General features: G+C 42.3%; 2 non-coding genes and 1 pseudogene across 2 annotated transcripts; all 3 read right to left on the bottom strand.

The window, feature by feature from the left end:
- On the bottom strand, positions 1–1,596 carry LOC149093102 (large subunit ribosomal RNA; annotated as a pseudogene; the record flags this gene model as incomplete).
- Positions 1,597–2,072: 476 nt separating this feature from the next.
- LOC149093101 (5.8S ribosomal RNA) lies at positions 2,073–2,227 on the bottom strand. The gene has a single exon (XR_016200344.1). It is a non-coding gene; the product is annotated as a 5.8S ribosomal RNA (ribosomal RNA).
- Positions 2,228–2,714: 487 nt separating this feature from the next.
- Positions 2,715–4,882, bottom strand: LOC149093100 (small subunit ribosomal RNA). Its single transcript, XR_016200407.1, has one exon. It is a non-coding gene; the product is annotated as a small subunit ribosomal RNA (ribosomal RNA).
- Positions 4,883–5,990: the final 1,108 nt, after the last annotated feature.

Raw genomic sequence — 5,990 nt, 5'->3', positions numbered from 1 at the left:
AGCATCGGCACCTTAACCTAACGTTTGGTTCATCCCACAGCGCCAGTTCTGCTTACCAAAAATGGCCCACTGGGCACCATCATACAAAGTATGTTCAGCTTTAAAAGTTTAACAAGTTGAACTTCGCACCATTAGGAGTTTGAGAATAGGTTGAGGCCATTTCGGCCCCAAGACCTCTAATCATTCGCTCTACCGGATGCTACTGGTACTTCCATTGGTGCCAGCTATCCTGAGGGAAACTTCGGAAGAAACCAGCTACTAGACGGTTCGATTAGTCTTTCGCCCCTAAACCCGGATCTGACGATCGATTTGCACGTCAGAATCGCTACAGACCTCCACCAGAGTTTCCTCTGGCTTCATCTTGTCCGGGCTTAGTTCACCATCTTTCGGGTACTAACATATATACTAGTGCTCCGCGAAAATCTCGGTAAAGTGGATATATCACGGGCTGATATTGCGGTATACTCTTACAAGCATACATCATATCAATTTCTTTCAATTCGCCTTTCAAGCCTAAACAAGACTGATCAGCTTGCATACATGTTAGACTCCTTGGTCCGTGTTTCAAGACGGGTCGGATAGAGTACCGATCTACTGACCACAGAATCACTAGGTTAACGTAAGCTTGCCACTTTTACCAACAAACCACCAAAAGCCAGCCAATCCATGAGTTGTTTCAACACCAGGTGAAGAAACAGACATCATCAACGAAAGACTAGTCGGATTCGTCAGAGCAGATGACAAGCATTGTTGACCCTGCATAAGCAGAGATTCATCTCCAATGTGACTGTGGTAACAGTTGCCAACACTAGCTCACAGGCTAAGTCTAATAACGCAAGGAATATTAGTAGCTGTGAAAACTAAATGCTGATTAGGTGTGTGTTTAGTACACCTTGCTGTTATCACTTGAACAAGAGTTTTGCACTCTCCTTCACATTGGTCGTGGTTGAGCACGAGAGTTGAGAAAATGCACTCCTCATGCACATATTGCACTCCTCCTATCAATACCAAGATCCAAGGGCAGGCTAAAAGTTACCCCTTAACCTACTGATCTTGGAACGCTGTAAAGCATTCTTAGCACTGAATAGAAAAAGGCAACAATACACAAGAGAAGCTGAGTTCTCCTCTCAGCTACACTTCGTGGTTCTATCCGTTTCTCTACAAGCGGTTTCACGTCCTTTTGAACTCTCTCTTCAAAGTACTTTGCAACTTTCCCTCACGGTACTTGTTTGCTATCGATATTACCATCGTATTTAGTCTTAGGAGGAGTTTACCTCCTAATTTGGATTGCACTCTCAAGCAATCTGACTCTATCCGCGACTAAAGCCAGTAATCGATATTCCATTAACCAAGATCTGCCACCGGCCTAGAACCGTCTCTGGGAAGAGGGCCCTTGTCAGAGGGACTTGCAGATTTAGTTGAAATAATCGTGACTCTAGCCATTACGCAGCACCGCTTTCCACCTTTCAATGGAAAACCTTTGCGCCGGACTCATCCTTTTCACTCGCCGTTACTCAGGGAATCTCATTTGATTTCTTTTCCTCCGCTGAATTATATGCTTAAATTCGGCGGGTAACCTCACCTGATCTGAGATCAAAAATATTGATTAAGTTGATTAATGTTTATTTGTGTTGTTTGCAAGCAAGCAACGTAAATCTACTTTAATGTTTGCACAAATTTTGCCTTTGCATTACTTCTTAGGTCTGCTTTAACAGCATGAAATAGCTACTATTTGTACGATTTATACAAGTGCAAGAAGATTCATCAGTTAACAGGTTAGTTGATCACCATAGTTATCTGCAATACGACTTTAGCGTCGTCAGATAGGCGACTAACCTTAGAATCTCATGCTAGTATCTATTCATATATACTGCTTGCAGAGATGAAATATGCATTGTACACAAAATTTATCATGTGAAACAAGTAGATTTGAGATTCTCCTTACTAAATTGCAACGAATTGCAATTAAGAAAAGGAATAAAACATCAAGATTCATGCATATAAATATACAATCCTCTCAAAACAATGCATATATGGTAGTATGCAAGTGTTTTGTTGATTATTTTACATCTCAACTCTCAGACAGATGTGACCTCGGAAAAGACCCGAAAGCCGCAATGTGCGTTGGAAGCTCAAGTGCTCGGCGTGTCCTGCAATTCGCACCGATTATCGTAGCTAGCTACGTTCTTCATCGATTGGTAATTCGAGTGATCCACCGCTTGAAGATGTATCTTTGCCACCGTGGGACTTTTAATAAGTATCCTAAATCTGCATTGAGAGGGTTTGAAAACAATTGTATGCAGTTTATAAAAACCATAGTTGTCTTTACTTAGTTAGGCGAAGAAGTGTAAAACTTCCTTCTTTAAACCTTGCCGTCAGCATAAGCTGAAGACTTGAACAGGTACCAAGTATGTAGCAAGACAGGCTTTTCATTATAAACTACAATTGTTTTGCAAAAGAAATTATGGCTATCGTTAGATAACCCTCACTCTTTGTTGCATTGGATAATGAAAGATGGATGTATGAATGAACGAATGTAATGCAAGTTAGAATCATGTTGCAATGGCTAAATGTTTGCATTAAACATTCACAATTGCGACTCTAATGCAAATACAATTCAATTGCATTCACCATATTAGCATCTACAATATCACTATGCAGAGTGTTTGATTGTTTGAAGGTTGTATTTCTCTTATAATAAGAGGGTAATACGTTAATGATCCTTCCGCAGGTTCACCTACGGAAACCTTGTTACGACTTTTACTTCCTCTAAATGATCAAGTTTGAACATCTTTCCAGCACAATCCGACCACTAGTTTCCCAATGGTCTGGATTGACCAGTCCGAAGTCCTCACTAAATCATTCAATCGGTAGTAGCGACGGGCGGTGTGTACAAAGGGCAGGGACGTAATCAACGCAAGCTAATGACTCACGCTTACTGGGAATTCCTCGTTCATGGGCAATAATTACAATGCCCAATCCCCATCACGAAATGGGTTCAAGCGGTTACCCACTCCTTTCGGAGCAGGAAACAGTATGCACGATGACCACTTCAGTGTAGCACGCGTGCGGCCCCGGACATCTAAGGGCATCACAGACCTGTTATTGCTCTGTTTCGTGCGGCTGCGAGCGCCGCTTGTCCCTCTAAGAAGTCCTTACAGTGCTACAGCATCCTTACCCTAGCCAATTCTGTAGGCTAATAGCAGCAGAGCCCTCAACAGCCGAAACCATCAAGAGATACTACCACCCACAGGTTGACTAAGGGGGAGTACTGCAGTGTAAACTGCAAGTCTATTTAGTAGGCTAGAGTCTCGTTCGTTATCGGAATTAACCAGACAAATCACTCCACCAACTAAGAACGGCCATGCACCACCACCCACTGAATCAAGAAAGAGCTCTCAATCTGTCAATCCTCTCAGTGTCCGGGCCGGGTGAGTTTTCCCGTGTTGAGTCAAATTAAGCCGCAAGCTCCACTCCTGGTGGTGCCCTTCCGTCAATTCCTTAAGTTTCAGCTTTGCAACCATACTTCCCCCGGAACCCAAAAACTTTGGTTTCCCGGAAGCTTCCATTCGAGTCATGAAATTAGTTACTCAGAATGATCGCTGGTTGGCATCGTTTATGGTTAGAACTAGGGCGGTATCTGATCGCCTTCGAACCTCTAACTTTCGTTCTTGATTAATGAAAACATTCTTGGCAAATGCTTTCGCTGTAGTTTGTCTTGCGACGGTCCAAGAATTTCACCTCTAGCGCCGCAATACAAATGCCCCCGTCTGTCCCTCTTAATCATTACCTTGGATTCTTAAGACCAACAAAATAGAACCAAGGTCCTATTCCATTATTCCATGCAAGATCATTCAAGTTAAGGTAGTGGTACGCATCATATAGATGGTTGACCATACCGTTTTTAGGCACCTCTTTCGAGGTTTTGGACGCCTGCTTTGAGCACTCTGATTTTTTCAAGGTAAAAGTCTCGATCGCTTGAATCAACACTCGGTAAAGAGCATTGATAGCAAATATCGAGCAATTTTCTGTCTAAACACTATGAATGTAACCACCAGGAAAGAGGAATGAAGGTTCAAGCTAGCATCCGTAGACACAAGCAAGAAACCTAACATCACCATCTAACCCTTTAATCAGTGGACCCCATAGGTTCGACTGAAATCCAACTACGAGCTTTTTAACCGCAGCAACTTTAATATACGCTATTGGAGCTGGAATTACCGCGGCTGCTGGCACCAGACTTGCCCTCCAATAGATCCTCGTTAAAGGATTTAAATTGTACTCATTCCAATTACGGGGCCTCAATAGAGTCCCGTATTGTTATTTTTCGTCACTACATCCCCGTACTGGGATTGTGTAATTTGCGCGCCTGCTGCCTTCCTTAGATGTGGTAGCCGTTTCTCAGGCTCCCTCTCCGGAATCGAACCCTAATTCCCCGTTACCCGTTACAACCATGGTAGGCGCATAACCTACCATCGACAGTTGATAAGGCAGTTGCTTGAGGGATACATCGTCGGCTCAGAGGCATACGATTTGCTCAGTTATTCAGAGTCATCACAAGAAATGCAACCGAAGTTGCTAAGATCCCCACTGCTAGTCCTTAGACAGCGACCGAAATCACTGAACAGGGTTCTAGGTGAATAAGAATCATTGGTCTTGTACTAATAAATGCGATCCTTCCGTCAGCAAGCTGAGGTTGGAACACTTGTTCATGTATTAGCTCTAGAATTACCACAGTTATCCATGTAAAAAAGAATATCCGAGGAACCGTAACTGATTTAATGAGCCATTCGCGGTTTCACTTTATAAACAGTATGTACTTAGACATGCATGGCTTAATCTTTGAGACAAGCATATGACTACTGGCAGGATCAACCAGGTAACTTGATGTTTTAGCAAAGTAAAATGCTAAACAAGTTGTTTTGCAGCTATAAATACGATATCCTCAGATAACAACCAGCAAGTGGATGCTAACTTTAATGAGGTATCGAGATTTATGTCGTGCATTAAGATGATTCCGCAGAAATCTCTTTAGAATCCATCTTCTTCCACTAGAATATGCAAGCATATCTAGCAGGAGTAACCATTGCTGGGTACGTTTGCAAGTCAACTAAACAGCATAGTATTATAACCGCTTGATACCAATTTCTTGGATCAATTTGCGGTCTGCTTTGCACAAGCAGAGCTCAATACTAATACTGCTCACTCTGTTGAGTGACTAGTTTGAACATATATGCAAGATATGAAGTCTGATAGCATTAAAGCCCAACTCTCATAGATATTGTCAGTCGTACCAAGGAAGACCTTAGGTCTTGCAGGTACTCTACCTTTGTATAATAGTGTGTGGTGATAAGATGATTGACGATCCAAACCCATTCAGGCCCGTCTCTTCAACCACCAAACATCAACAGAATAACAGGAATAGATGCGTGAACAGCTACAGTCTGGACCATACCACTGCTTGATGCATTGACTTATCCATAACCGTAGACAATCACTTACCTCCCCATCAACTACTGATGGTTGCTTCTCTCAATTCAGCAACTACACTCACCACATATAACACAATAAATCTGGTTGTGATCTAAAACCTCTTTTTCTGAAAATTAGACTAAGTCCGTGTCTATTTTTGACACCCAATAACTTTTGAACCATAAGGTCAATCGCGATCATGTTTTTCGGGGTAATATCCCAGTAGTGCCGACTATCGCATGCGCTTATTAATGACCTAAATTACTAAACGCAAGTGGCCTAAAATCGCGCCAATTCGAACATTCTCATTGCTTTTATGGCTCAACCATTAAAGGCGATTTCCTCTGGTACCAACAGCACGAACTCGATCAAAATTACGCAATCATTAGTTGACCTAATGCTGATAATGTCCAAAAGATTTGGTACCGTGAATCGACCTCGTTCTTCCGTTATAATGAGTCATCATCGAAAATCCAGGGGTATGCAAAAAATTTAACATGTAAGTCAATGGAAAAAGT

The sequence above is a fragment of the Tetranychus urticae genome, unplaced genomic scaffold, assembly GCF_039701765.1.
Source record: "Tetranychus urticae isolate SD_2017Ah unplaced genomic scaffold, NJAU_TeUrti_SD_1.0 Scaffold_4, whole genome shotgun sequence".
In the NCBI taxonomy this organism is placed as follows: Eukaryota; Metazoa; Arthropoda; class Arachnida; order Trombidiformes; family Tetranychidae; genus Tetranychus; species Tetranychus urticae.
Note: the sequence above shows the minus strand (reverse complement) of the source record. Positions and strands in the feature narration are given on the sequence as shown.